General features: G+C 37.6%; 1 long non-coding RNA gene across 2 annotated transcripts; it reads left to right on the forward strand.

Moving 5' to 3' along the window:
- The first annotated feature begins 831 nt into the window (after window positions 1-831).
- Window positions 832-11,044, forward strand: LOC117276508 (uncharacterized). Of its 2 annotated transcripts, none has more exons than XR_011409979.1 (3): window positions 832-928; window positions 1,304-1,806; window positions 10,945-11,044. It is a non-coding gene; the product is annotated as an uncharacterized lncRNA (long non-coding RNA). The 2 variants fall into 2 exon arrangements; XR_011409980.1 differs by having other exon boundaries at window positions 1,304-1,818; window positions 10,945-11,022.
- The last annotated feature ends 4,947 nt before the right edge of the window (window positions 11,045-15,991 follow it).

Below are 15,991 nucleotides of genomic sequence, written 5' to 3' on the forward strand. Positions count from 1 at the left end.
TCACCCTTAAGTTTCAGTGGCACCTTCTTGTCACATAAAACACAGGAAACGAGTCTTCATTTAATCCATCCCCCCTAATATGATGTGTGACATCTTCATCAATCTCCCCATCCCCTTGAATAATAGACCCAAGGTACTTAAAACTCCCTCTCCTAGGGATGATCTGCGAGTCTAGCCTCACCTCTCATTCCCCCCCCCCCCCCCTGAGTCTCGCCACTAAACTTACACTCTAAGTATTCTATCTTGGGCCTGCTCAACTTAAAACCTTTAGATTCCAGAGTTTGTCTCCATACCTCTAATTGCGCATTCACACCGTCTCGCGTCTCGTCAATCAATACAATATCATATGCAAATAGCATGCACCACGACACCTCCCCTTGAATGTAACGCGTCAGTACGTCCATCACCAGAGCAAACAAAAAAGGGCTGAGTGCCGACCTCTGATACAACCCCATCATAACCGGAAAATGGCCTGAGTCCCCACCTAGCGTCCTCACTCGGGTCTTTACTCTGTCATACATGTCCTTAATCAGCCTAACATATGCAACAAGTACACCTCTAGCCTCCAAACATCTCCACAAAATCTCACTCGGAACTTTATCGTACGCCTTTTCTAAGTCGATGAATACCATATGCAAGTCCTTCTTTCTCTCCCTATAGTACTCCATCAATCTCCTAACAAGGTGGGTGGCTTCTGTAGTCGAACATCCCGGCATAAACCCAAACTGGTTCTCGAAAATAGAGACCTTGTTCCTCAGCCAAACTGGTTCTCGTATAATTATATTGTACGAGATCGTTTTTAGCCTTACCTTTTTCTACCTGCCCTTTCCCTTTTTCCACCTTTTTATTGTATTTTTAAATTTGAATCAACGTCGTAACACATACGGAAATAAAAAGAAAAACCAAAGATTATATTTCTAATTCTCATGTATTTCTCAGAAAAAAAGCCATTTCAATTTCTTTTGCTCTTCTCTAACCCTAAAAATATTTTCTTTATTTTTCTCTTCTCGGTAAGAAAATTCATGTTCTTTCTTATTTTATTTGAATTTTCAGATTTTTTTCTGTAATTGTTTTTAAGAAAAACAAATAACACTTTATTTACTTTTAATTTTTTCAAAGTTTTTTTTGCTTGATCTACTAAAGATTTTGAAAAACATTCTGCAACATTTGGAGGGTTTAAAGCAAAGCTGATTACTTTAGCAAATTTCTGGTGTTGTTTTCGGTTGAATTTCTAGGGTTAGGGTTTAAACTGACGAGTTTTTCTAGCGTTTAAACTTTGAAACTGTAATTTTCATTTTTACAGTGACAATTCCGATGAAAAATGTCGGTATCTGAGACAGTAATGACGAGTAGAGATCACTTCACCGTCGCCGGTGTTCAAAATTCTCCGGCGAATGTTTCGGCTACGATGCCGGTGGCTCAGAACATGTACTTGGGTTACAGCGGCGACAGTACGGCAGTGTTCACACCCACCGATTTCAACGTCGCAGCCGCCGTACCCACCGGCTGAAGTTTCTGCCGGCGCCCGCGCTGTGGTGTCGCAAAATTTGAACAGTAATTCGTCGGAGCAGATGAAACGGAAGAGAGGAAGGCCGGGGTAATACGGGCCGGACGGGTCCATGGCATTAGGTTTGAATTCGCCATCCGTCGCAGCCGCCGCCGCCGGCAGCTTGTCGCCGCAAGAGCCGGTTACTTCTCCAGCTGCTCAAGCTCTTTCCGCGGGACCCGCATCGCCTACTTCTTTGAAGAAAGCTAGAGGGAGACCCCCTGGTTCCAGCAAAAAGCAACAAATGGACAATTCTTTTGGTAAAGATTTAAGTTATGTACAATTTACTTACACTACCAATATATTTTTTAACGTGGTGTAAATTTTTTAAGCTATCAATGCATAGTTATAGAGATTAACACGTAATGTATAAATTTACTTGTACTTATCTAATAAATAATTTAATTGTATGAATACTTTTTACACCGTAACATATATAACTTAAACTCATTACGTAGTAGTTGTTGATATTGATATTGGTTTATCAACATTTTTCGCGTGTGGCAGGACATAGAACGTTTGTGATTCTGAGATTCTTTAGGCACACATTTTTTGACCTGTTCTTTGCTTTCAGTGTTGGGTATATATATATGTCCAAAAATAGTATAGTATTTAGTTTGCTACTGAAACATAGTTGTCATAATATTTATTTTCAAAGCAGTGGATCAGATGAGTCCAGAACCAAATTAGTGTGGTTCTTTTGGAGTAAAGCCGCACAAATAGGTAAAACAATTGTGTACCATTTTATATATAGCGCAGTTATTCACCGCGCTATAACTTAACGGCAAGCGCGGTAAATATCGCGTAGTGGATTGCTCGTTTCGGCCGCCAAATCATCAAATCTTCACCTTTCAAAAAATTTTAAATCGAGGTATTTCGACTTACCTTTTGATAAAACTCATGTATAAAAAATGCGTATTAATTATTTTTAATGTGGTCTATGTTTTTTCATGATTGTTTTGTGATTTAATTAATTTGTTATTTTTTATCTGGATTAGATTATTTATGTGCTAAAAAATTAGTAAAATAGATAAATTATTATTTTATGAATAATTAATGTTATTAGTTGTTATAAAAAATATTTATTAATTATTTTTTACTGCAGTATATGTTTTTTCGTGATTATATTGTGATTAAATTAATTTATTGTTTTTATCCGGATTAAATTATTTATGTGCTTAAAAATTAGTAAAATAGATAAATTATTATTTTATGAATAATTAATGTTATTTGGATATTATTGTTTTACGTATATTAATATGTGACTTTATTGTTATTTAGTGCCCTTTAGTTTAGTGTTATGTTGTGCCCGTAATTATAATGTAGTGCCCTTTAGCGTAGTAAAACTGATAATAAATTTTAGCTAATGATAGTTGACTTTATATAAACTAACATATGAAATATTAATATAGAAAATGTATCAACCTAAGTATCTGTTATATGGATAATTACTAAATTATCTTTGTACTTATTGAAATTAATCATTTAATTTTATGTTAACCCTAAAAATATCTGAAAAAAATGATAGTTCAAATACAAACTCTCTCTAATTTTAGTCAACAAATATAAGAAATAACATAAAAACCCACAATATTTGTCAAACTAAGTATTTTTATATGAATACTTATTAATTATGTCATGTATAGTTATAAAAATTAATTATTTAATTATATTATATCCAAAAATAGCTGAGTAAGAAACAAACATATAAAATAATAAACTAACATATAAAATAATAAACTAACATATAGAATAATAATATTGAAAATGTATCAACCTAAATAATAATATAGTAAACATATCGATTAAATATTAATATAAAAGAGATTGCAATATGTTTAAAGATGTTAAGTAATCAAAAAGAAAAATACTTTAATTAATATTGTTTAATTTACAGACATCGCCATGGATGTTCCCTTTGTGTATCCCGGACCTGCATCTCGAGAGCTACTTTGCTACAGGGCAACCATATGTCTTCATACATCTGGGATTGACAATGTCCGGCCCAGACATTCCGCCCCAGACGTATAGACGATATGTGGGAGTTCATTAAGGATCACCCACTCCATCCCCGTATAGTTAGACGTATTCAAGATACGGGTTTTTACAGGATCATAGAGATCGGCCGGTTGCAGTTCAACTGGGCATTGATCACGTCTATGATAGAGCGGTGGCGACCGGAGACACACATTTCTTTAACCTATCGGTGAGGCTACCATCACGCTTAAGGACGTGAAGTTTCTTTTCGGGCTGCCGGTTGATGGATTACCTGTAGCTTACCCGCATGCTCTTAGAGACTATAGGGGAGTGCATTACCTGCATATATTACAGCGGCTCACCGATTTCCAGCCAGCAAAGCCAACTGCATTGAGTGGGGCCAGTCAATTACAACTAATGCCCGTCTAGCAATATCTGGCGGCGATGGATACAGAGATTACGAATGATTCACCGCCAGAGGATATCGACCAGCACACGAGATTGATGCTGCTGCTGATGTTAGGTGGTGTACTGTTCCCGAACACTTCGGAAAACCTAGTCAGTTTGAGATTTCTACATCATCTAGAGCGGCTAGATGATTTACCTGGTTACAGCTGGGGTGCAACTGTTCTAGGTTACCTTTATAAGCAGATGTGCCGGGCGTGCATAGGCACCCAAAGAGACATTGTCGGATTTTTACCACTGCTATAGGTGAAAACATAGTCAATTCTTTTTATGATTATAACATAAATAGTAAAAAAAATACCTTAAATTTTATGTCCACGATCTATATTAGGTTTGGGCTTGGGAGCGGTTCCTGCAGTTCCAACCACCTCTACCACTGATCGCTCCGGATGCACCACCTCCAGCGTTTCTCGCTTTAGCTTAGAGGTGGGTTGATAGGCGAGGCTACGGATACGAGGTCGAGGCTCGGCATCATCTCCCCTATTACAGGGATTTATTGGATTTGCTTGAAGGCGAGTAGGTACATATATACTTAAATTTACTTGACCTGGCTTTATATGTGTTACGTTTACTCATGATTCTTGGGTTTAATAAATAGTTCGTATGGAGGCCATATAGCGACGCGCTCATAGCTGGTTTGCCTGATTATTGTTCCCACGTCCGAGCTATGTGGAGCTCTTCCGTCCCACTGATATATCTCGATATAGTCGAGCATCATGCCACCGAGCGAATCCTTCGCCAGTTTGGTCGACCGCAGTTTGTACCTATTCCGCCCGCTTGGGTTAGGACACATTACCTGTGGGATGATCGTTGCATGATTGATCAGACATACTTGTCCTGGCAAGAGGACCAGATTGAGGTTTGGGACCAGAGGTATGACCTGATTCCGCCATACCCTTTACCTGAGCGTGCGGATGGCGAGCATGAGTATATGGGTTGGTATCGCAGCGTTACCCGACTTCTTGTCGAGAATCCCGTTCATCACGCTGGTGGTCGGTACATTACTATTTATGTTTTACATAATTTGCGAATGTATTTTTATTTCTCAGGTTATTTATTAGTTTAACACTATAACACAAAAAAAATATGACAGCTTAACATAAAATTTAAATTCGTTACCAATTAAAGATAATACATGACACGTACAACATAAAAATAAAATACTACACTCAACGCATCCATGTGTTTGTTTAGTCACTATCGCCCATTATTGTGTGCTTCAACCACTTAAATTTTTCTTCCAACCTATTTTTTTCTTCTTCTGCCTCTTTTAGTTTCTCCTTCACTACCGCAAGTTGTACTTGTAGTTTCACGATCTGGAGTTAGTATTCACCGGTCAGATTCCAAATGTTTAGCAAACATGATCTGTAGTATTCCTGATTAATGGGTTCATCATACCATTCTTCATAACCGTATTGATTTTCGTCCTACCAATGGAAAAATAACACAAGACTATTAATTAACATGTTATATAAAAATTATTAACAAATATGTTTTCCAAGAATAATTACTTAAAACTTGTGTACACATCTAACGTCTGCGCCCCAGATTTCAATTTGACCAACATGACTTCAAAATCGCACGTCAGCCACAATAACACCTTGGCACGTAATTGCGTCCAGACATGCCGTAATGCTCGAAAATAAAAAATTAATGGAAAGTTTTTCTATTCATTTAGTTACCACGCAAATAATAACTAAAATGCGCGAGGTTTTTATAGGCATCTAAGAGTGATTTTAGGTTACATAACGCATATTAGTGAGGCACTATGTTTCACGTGATAATTATTCTTTAGGGTACAAGTGGGTCTACCTTTTTCAGGTCGACAACTTTTTCAGATCGACAACTTTTTTAGCTCGACTTGACAATACACATAAAGTATATTGGTGAGGCGTTACGTTTCGCGTGATAATAATTCTTATGGATACAAATGGGTCCAGCTTTTCAGGTCAACAATGTTTTAGGCCGATAATTGTTTTAGGTCGACATGACAATACACATAACGCATATTGGTGAGGAGCTATGTTTCGCGTGATAATGATTCTTTTGGGTACAAGTAGGTCCAGATTTTTTAGGTCGACAACTTTTTCAGCCCGACATGACAATACACTTAACGCATATTGGTGATGCGCTACGTTTAATATACAAGTTTGTGCAATTTAGTTCTTCTTAAGTTGAACTAAGAGATCACTATTCAAATACCATTTGAAGAACCATTACAACATCCATTTCAGAAATACCACTAACATTTAATAAGTGGTTTAAGAATAGGCAAAAAGGTGAAGGTAATTCAAAAGATCCACATGAAATACGTCATAACACAATTGATCCCTACCTTGAAAACATATGGTAGGTTGCTATACTGATTTGGTTGATGACAAGTGGTATATATGGTGTTCTGCGCCCTTGGAAAATAAGCCTATCAATATACACACTAATCTCAAAGTTGCATGGCACATTATTGAGGGCGAAGCGCATTCTACAAAGCCTGAAGGTATACGAATTTAGGGCGAAAAACTCGAATGGGTTCCCCTTTACTCAAAATGATGTGACTATAAAGTACTATGTCACTGGCATGGGCTTGTTGTACGACAAGCACTGTCTGCAATCTTCCAAACCAACACACACAAAGATGAACCAGAAGTGATTCAGTATTTGATGAATGAGATTCTAGAGATGGAAAAGGCACTATCTACGAAAAATAACCTTGTATACTTCCGGAAATGACTCATGAACCACGATCTCATGACACTCTTTTATGCTGTACATTCGCACCGCTCTGCTTAGGCGCGCTTTATCAGAAAAAAGCATGCCCTTTGACAGCACCATTGCTCTAGATTCATCCCACATTTTTGTCCCAATTTTGTCAAGATCCCTTGTGAGGGCATCGACATCCGGCATACTTGGAAACTGATCAAGGTAGGGAATCTCCCTTGGATGAAATGCCACATTGGGACTCGTACACTCTCGATCTAACAGGAGGTGGCACATGCTCTCTCGTCAAATCAGGTTTATAATTCTCGTCCTCATCATCATCACCCTCATCAGGGAAGGGTGTGTCATCTCTAGACTCATCAGCATTATTGTCATAATCACTATCATCTTCCTGATTCTGCGCATCTGTCAGATCCCGATTAAATATGTCTTCTTCGGGCAATTGAGTAAGGACAAGACCTTCAAGTTACTCGTTTTCACTGCACAACCAATAAAATAATGAGTTTTTCAAATTCATCCAAATATTACATATAAACTCTATCATTTCACTTGCAAATCATAATGTGTTGATATCCCATGATGCACATTATCATGTTGATAATGACTCCCGGATGGACCACCATCATCCAACACATGAAAACTAGGCATATTTCAACTGTCCGTTGGTTTACAACTTATAAAATTCATATATGGTCGGTACCCCATGTGAAATATATGAGTGTTAATACAAATTCAAATACATAAAAATAAACATCATAACATAAAGGAAAATTGAAGTTTACCACTCGGCTTGTGGATTATGTAAACTTGGGGAGAATTATGTCCTCGCTCCGCATTCGCCCATGGAGATAAATTTAGATCTGGCCAAACTCTTTCACCTGGAACCTGTTCGGATAAAACTGCTCGAAAAAAAAATCATACGATGATTGAGGGATATCCTTATTTTGCAGAACCTCATTATTGCAAACGTCTTCAGCCTTGACGTACATTTCTAACATTTTTATCACAAGAAGTTCCCGGTGTTCATCTGGAGTTCTCAAAAAATCTTTCAGAGTTTCATCGTCTTTGATGTTAAACTCAACATAACAAGCAACCCCTCGCGGAGTAACAGAATACGGATATCTTTCGGTTATTTTAATATTCATCGAACGTTTGCTCACACTCATTTTTTTACATAACAATGATACCAATCTATCGTACTCCATTGTAAGTGGCAACTTAACTTGACTGTGGAGAACAACTATAGTGTACTGATTTATTCTCCGCCACAACCTCAAACACCCAATATAATAAAACCCTAATTTTTCGCTCTTCGGACATTATGACAAAATGCAAAATAACTTAAGGAACAAATATTTCGGAAGACTTGAAGGATCCTGAATGGATTTTTACCAAATTCTGAAACTCCTTAAATAAGAAAAAAAATCATTCCGGGGGTACAGTTATTTGATGTATAGCGCATGCATAATAGACATTATACCCATATGAATTATTGGTACGTCAGTCAAGTGCAGATGAATTATTGGTGGGGTCTCATTTTATATATAATGCGGTTTCACCGCGCTATACATTAACGGACAAATGTATCGTTAAAGTATAGTGCGATGAATAACCTCGCTATATATAAAATGATACACAGTTTTTTTTTTACCTATTTGTATCGTTTGAGTCCAAAAGAACCACACTTTGGTTCCAGACTTTCACTTTTGATCTGTTAGCCGTTAGAAGACATGCACGCAGAAGCTCATATATTATAATACATAAAGAAAGTTGGACTTGGGTCCTTGGATCAATGGATCTGCACCCAACTGACTTCGGAATCTTACAGAAGGAGGGATTTACCAATGTACCCTCTCTGGTCTAATAGTTTATTGATGACTTATGTATTCTGCATATCACAAGAATGTCTTTTCTTTTATGTTTGATTTTATCTATATTTTTTTCTCCCACCTTTTGGCAAATATTAAAGAGAAAGAACTACTACTGAATGATTTATCTTATGTCTGTCTATGTATGTCTAAACATTTAGCATGTAAAAAGTCTTTTTTCATTGAATCTAAAAAAGGTATTTTATTGCTTTGGATTTTCTTTTTGGGTAATGTAATTTGTAAATATTAATTTCACAAAGTTCCATTTTTTCATTTATTGGAGTTGTTTTTTTATTGACTTAAGAATTTTTTTTTATTTTTTGATTTAAGAGTTGCGCAACTGATTCCTTCGTTTCTTAAATTTATATTAGAAATTTCTGTCCCACTGAAATAATTGATCTGCATTTTAATGAATACTCTTGGGTCATATGTAATAGTAGATAGATGCTGGTTTTCCGATCCTTTTCTTTCCTTTTTTTTGGGGGGGGGAGGGGGTCATGGGGTGGGGAGGTCCCGTACATATTGCACTTGGCCTGTATAATAATATTCTCAACTATCCTGCATTGTTTCATCAACCATGATCCAGAGAACTTCTTAGATTCATTTTCTGATTGCAGCCTTTTATTTCTGTTGAAAAAGATGGATTTCGAGACTTTGTGAGAATTCTTCAACCTTTATTTAGAGATGGATTTAGAGACTTTGTCTTGAGATGTACCATGAAGAGAGACTTGCTTTGAAGTTAATTCTTAAAGAATCAAAACAGAGAATATGTATTACGACTGATATATGGACTTTAATTCAAAGAATTAACTATATGTGTATTACAGCCCATTACATTGACAAGAATTGAAAATTGCATAAAAAATATTAAATTTTTGTCCAATTAATAGTCACAAAGGTCAAGATTTAGCTAGTGGTATTGCTAAGTGTTTACTTGAATGGGGAGTGGATAAAGTATTTACTGTGATAGTTGATAATGCGAGTTCTAATGATGTGATGGTTAAAGAGTTATCCAAACAATTCACTAGATGGAACACTAACTTGATGGAAGGTAAGCATGTTCATGTGAGATGTATGGCTTACATCATCAATCTAGTTGTTCAAGATGGATTAAGAGAAGGGAATGTGTCTGTTGAACGAATAAGACAAGCTGTTAGGTACATAAGACATTCTCCCATAAGATGAAAAAAATTTAAAGAATGTTGTGATCTTGATAGGATAACTTCTAAAAAATCATCGTGCTTGGATGTTCCTTCTAAAAATCGTGTTTTCATCTACTAAATGTTTTTTGTTAATCAGATTGTGTTTTCTCCTACCTTAAGTCCTAAGCAGCAATCTTACTGGTGGAATCATTAAGCAGCATTTGAAACGTCTTTGAAAATTCCTATGTTAGTTAGTGGCATTTGCTACGGCAAGAGCATGACTTAATTCATTCTTGTTTTTATTGATAAGCACCAATCTCAACGGCATGATACATAGAGCATTAAGAAAGGGTGAGTATGATTGGCAATAAGCCATAATAATGCGAAAAATCCGATCCGATAATCCAAAATACTTATCCGATTTAAACTTTAAAATCCGATCTGATCCGATCCAATATTAAATCGGATCAAATTTGAATTGTATTTTGTAGAATCTGAAATTCAAAATATGCTAAATCCGATCTGATCCTATCCGTGCACAGTCAACTGACTTCGGAATCTTACAGAATGAGGGATTTACCAATGTACCCTCTCTGGTCTGATAGTTTATTGATGACTTGTGTATTCTGCTTATCACAAGAATGTCTTTTCTTTTATGTTTGATTTTATCTTTCTTTTTCTTTTACCACCTTTTGGCAAATATTAAAGAGAAGGAACTACTACTGAATGATTTACCTTATGTCTGTCTATGTATGTCTAAACATTTATCATGCAAAAAGTATTTTTTCATTGATTATAAAAAAGGCGTTTTGTAGCTTTGGATTTTCTTTTTGGGCATTGTAACTTGTAAATATTAATTTCACAGAGTTCCCTTTTTTCATTTATTGGAGCCTTTTTTTTTATTGACTTAAGAATTTTTCTTTTTATTTTTTGACTTAAGAGTTGCACAACTAATTCCTTCGTTTCTTAAATTTATATTAGAAATTTCTGTCCCACTGAAATAATTAATCTTCATTTTATTGAATATTCTTGGGTCATATGTAAAATAGATAGATGTTGGTTTTCCGATCCTTTTCTTTCTTTGTTTTTTTGGGGGAGAGGAGGGGAGGTCGTGGGGTAGGGAGGTCTCATACATATTGCACTTGGCCTGTATAATAATATTCCCAATTATCCTGCATTGTTTCATCTACCATCATCCAAAGAACTTTTCAGAGTAATTTTCTGATTGCAGGATCGACAGGATTTAGATTCACACCACATATTATCACTGTGAAAACTGGAGAGGTTACTTCTTTAGCCTTTGTATTTACTTTCAATGATGTTTAGATCATCTTGACTTCACGCCCAACTATGCCTCCAAAGAGGTCTAGCGGTCGTTGCAAATATAATCCGGTTTACAAGTCCGGAGTCGAATCCCACAGAAAATTAACCTACTAATTACAACCACTAAATTCGCACGAATTCAAGTAATCAACCTTCATAAATATTAAATAATATTTTGAGTGTTTATGGCAAGGTAATTAAAAAGATGTAATTTTAATACTAACAAGGCAAATGTTGTAGACAAGATTGGAAAGGTCTAGGGTTACAATTGTTTCTCTCGTCGGAATCCTCCCCGCCATGTCTCATATAAATTTGCCTAGATATTCTCAACCGATCATGAGCACTTTGGATATCGTAATTCTCTTCCGAGCAAATACAATAATTTACTAGACTTATTCTTCCGAACTACGCTATTTGGCACTAGTTTACCGCTCACTAAGATCGCACCAGGGTTTCGTTATTCCTAATCCCACTTTAAAACCCTCTCTATTGATTCCTCATATGCGTTAGGAGTGATGTTGGTCAACAACTACCTAAATGTGTACCATTTCCAAGCAATACATACTAAATAGGCACAATCAATTGAGGACCCTTCAATCAACCATAATAATCATAAAGTTGAACAAGTAGAGAAAAGTAAATGGCAAATTCATATTAAACGCAATGGAAAAGTCATCCCTCGAGAGGTTCCATCAAGCCCTAGATGGGAAAGTTTAGATACTCATAACTATACTAACAATCATGATAATAATTGAAAGCATTAAAATACAGATTAAGAAAGAATGGAAGAGAAAAACTCTAGCGATTCGTTGCTTCTACGTGTTCCCGTCGCCTTTTTCCTCTCCAATAATGTCTCACTCCTAAGAAATAGGTTTAGAACCTCTTTTATACATATTGGGGGCGTGTAGGGTCGAAACTACCAAGTCCTAGCCAAATTAGGACGAAATTCGCCCTTAGCCGTCTCGCTTGGCGCCTGGCGCCAACCACGACACCTGAATTTTCCACTATTTTGCCTTTGGCGTTTTGGTTGGTGCCTGACACCAACCTAGGCGCCAAACTCATACTCCCTCCAAATTCTTCTGTTTTTACTTCACTTTGCATGCAAGCTTGCCAAATCACTTCAAATTGACTCCTACACATATAAACACCATTATTAAGTTCGAATCATAAATATTTACACCAAAGTTAACAAGATTGAGATATGATGCAAGGCAAATTACATGCGAAAACATAGATTTTTAGCCTAACATCAAAGAACATTTCAGTTTTACAGAAATTCTAAAAGGGAATAGCAAGGATTCTTATGGTTTGGTTACAACTATTCTATCTTAATTTTGCTTTCATTATTCAGCTTCATTCTCATGATATCTGAGAGCTTGCTTTAGGAAAGGTGAGAAGCTGGTTAACCTATGGCCCTTATGTATACGGTCGAAATAGATTTCGGCCTTCGCACGATTGATCAAGGTCAAAACATAATGGATCGAAGTAAGACTTCGAGATGGGTTCCGAAGATGATACAAATAAGCTTCGAACCCGAGGGACCGATCAATGTCATGATCGATATCATTATCAAGCTCGAATCCAAGTCAAACTATGATGCAAAGTAAAGTTATCGAGCTTATGATTCAGAGACCGACCAACATTAACCCGAATCAATTCAAGGATCCAAGTCAGAATCGGGCTCAAGTTAAGATCGAGAGCTCGAGTCAAAACCGAAAACTCGAGTCAATATCGAGCTCATAGACTAGAGCCGTTGCAATCCCACTAGAGGAGAGAATCTTGGCAGGAATTATAGAAAAGTTGTTTTATCATGGGTCTCCCACTATGTACTGTTAATTATGTCTAAAGTAAGGCCCATCTACTATAAAGGGAATGGTTATTATTTCTGCAAGGACCAAGTTTTTACTTACATTGTAATTCAAGCACCATATTCTTCCATACTCAAAAATTGTTCTTTTACGCTTCATTAATTGATCCATTGTGTTGAGTCCTAAAACTCATTTTCTTTCCTACCTTGTTCATATCGCATTCTTTACAACCCATATTCGATATTTCTAATTATCCCTACAGTTTGTATCAAGTTATATCATATATCCTTAGAACTATGTACAAATTCAACTCTATCCGTTTTTCGGGTAAACAGTTTGGCGCCCACCGTGGGACTGAGGATAACAGTGGTTATTTGATACGAATCGGCAAAAACACACCAATGTGTTTTGCGCTTGTTTCTGAAAATATCTTGGATTTCGGATTAGCAGCGACTAACTATCAATCAAATAAACTCACCAATCGACAATGAAGCCGGTCTTCAAGATGAAAACAATAAGTTGATATCCAGTACCGAAAACTCACTTGTCAACGCCGTCGGAGCTCGAATCGAAGTGCCGATAGATATCAATTCGCATGTGGCCATTGAGGTGAACCTACATTATGAACCCAAAAATAACATTCATGGTGGAACTCATTCTGCAGCTCGAGATACCCATAACGTCGAGGAAAACGGCATCAGCTTGCATATGATTTTTGAAATGTTGCAAGCTCAACAGGTAGCAATAGCTCAGTTGTAGAGCCAAACCCAACTACAGAGCAGGCCGGAACCCAATCTACCTGGAGAAATCACCCACAGAACGGAGCCAGCCATAGTGAAGTCAAATGATCAAGAATCGGGGACTACTCCCGAAATTGCTAAATTACTCGAGGAGCTCACAAAGTGAGTCGAAGCCAACGATAAAAAAGTAGAAACATATAAATCCATGGTCGATCAGATCCCGGGAGCTCCACTAATGATAAAGGGGTTGGATTCAAAAATATTCGTGCAAAAACATTTTCCCTCGAGCGCAGCCCCAAAACCAATCCCCAAAAAATTCCGTATGCCCGAAATTCCCAAATATAACGGAACGACCGACCCCAACGATCACGTCACTTCTTACACATGTGCCATAAAGGGAAATGATTTAGAAAATGATGAAATCGAATCTGTGTTGTTAAAAATATTCGGAGAGACCCTCTCGAAGGGAGCAATGATTTGGTATCACAACCTACCACTAAATTCCATCGACTCGTTCGCCATGTTAGCAGATTCTTTTATGAAAGCATATGCCGGTGCTATAAAAGTCGCAACAAGGAAATCGGACCTCTTCAAGGTAAGACAAAAGGATAACGAGATGCTGAGGGAGTTTGTATCTCGTTTTTAAATGGAACGAATGGATCTGCCACTAGTAACAGACTATTGGGCTATTCAGGCTTTCACTCAAGGTTTGAACGAACGAAGTTCAATAGCTTCACGGAGGTTGAAGCATAATCTGATCGAATACCCAGCCATCTCGTGGGCTGATATTCACAATCGGTACAAGGTCCGATTAGGGATCGATACTGATTGTATAACGAAAACCACAGAATCGGTGAATCGAGGCATAACCTCAGACAAAATAACAAAAGAAGTGATCGAGGTCAAGGATCCCGGGGGCTGATAAACAGAGGTAGGTTCGAAAGGCCTGTCGGATCTAAGGAAGCGCCTCGGTTATCGGAGTACAACTTTAGCATCGATGCATCTGCCATCGTATTAGCTATCAGAAGCATCAAAGACACTAAATGGACTCGACCCATGCAGACCGATCCTGCCAAGAGGAATCCCAATCAAATGTGCGAATATAATGGCACCCATGGACACAAAACGGAAGATTGCAGGCAACTAAGAGAAAACGTAGCCCGGTTATTCAACAAAGGTCACCTTCGAGAAATTTTGAGTGATAGGGCGAAGAACCATTTTAAAAACAGGGATTTCGGCAAGCAAAACGAACAAGAGGAACCACAACACATCATTCACATGATCGTCGGCGGCACCGACACCCCTCAGGAACTGGTGCTTAAACGCACTAAGACATCGATTGTAAGAGAAAAGCGGTCTCGAACTCAGGATTACACACCCATAGGAACTTTGTCCTTCAATGATGAAGATGCAGAAGGAGTCATACAACCTCATAACGATGCACTGGTAATATCCTTACTTATGAATAAAACTAAAGTTAAGCGTGTGCTAATTGATCCAGGTAGCTCGACCAACATCATTAGATTGAAGGTCGTAGAACAGCTCGGTTTACAGGACCAAGTCATACTTGCAACCCTGGTTCTAAACAGATTCAATATGGCATGTGAAACTACCAAAGGCGAGATAGTTCTACCGACAAACGTGGTCGGGACGATTCAAGAAATGAAGTTCCACGTAATAGAAGGCGACATGAGGTACAACACCCTTTTTGGAATACTATGGATCCACAACATGAGAGCTGTACCTTCGACCCTACACCAGGTCCTTAAATTCCCAACATCGAGAGGAGTCAAAATAGTGTACGAAGAACAACCGGTCATAAGAGAAATGTTCACCGTCGAGGAAGCAAATCCAATATCCTCGCCTTCACCAGTAAAGGGATCGGGCTCAAAAGGTGAAAGAGATACCAAATAGCAATCACATACATCGGCTTTAACCCGACCAAATAATCAGAAGATCGAAGAAGATGATGATCAGAGGATCCCTCGATCCTTCATGATTCTTAATGATTCCTACGCTACCAAATCAATGATTGAGGAATTAGAGCAAGTCACATTTATCGAGCACTGGCCCGAATGGAAGGTATACCTGGGAACTCAGGAAAAAACTTATTCAATTTCTTATCGATAACATTGATTGTTTTGCCTGATCCTATTAAGATATAACAGGGATCTCACCGAACATAACGACGCATCAGCTAAGCTTGAACCCTAGGTTTAGACCGGTGAAGCAAAAGAGAAGACCCCAGTCCTAGGTAAAGCACGCGTTCATAAAGGACGAGGTAACCAAACATCTCAAGATATGGTCCATTCAGGAGGTGAAATATCCCGAATGGTTAGACAATGTAGTTGTAGTGCCTAAAAAAGGGAACAAACTTAGAATGTGTGTAGATTATAAGGATTTAAAC

This window comes from Nicotiana tomentosiformis, chromosome 8 (genome assembly GCF_000390325.3).
Source record: "Nicotiana tomentosiformis chromosome 8, ASM39032v3, whole genome shotgun sequence".
NCBI lineage: Eukaryota > Viridiplantae > Streptophyta > Magnoliopsida > Solanales > Solanaceae > Nicotiana > Nicotiana tomentosiformis.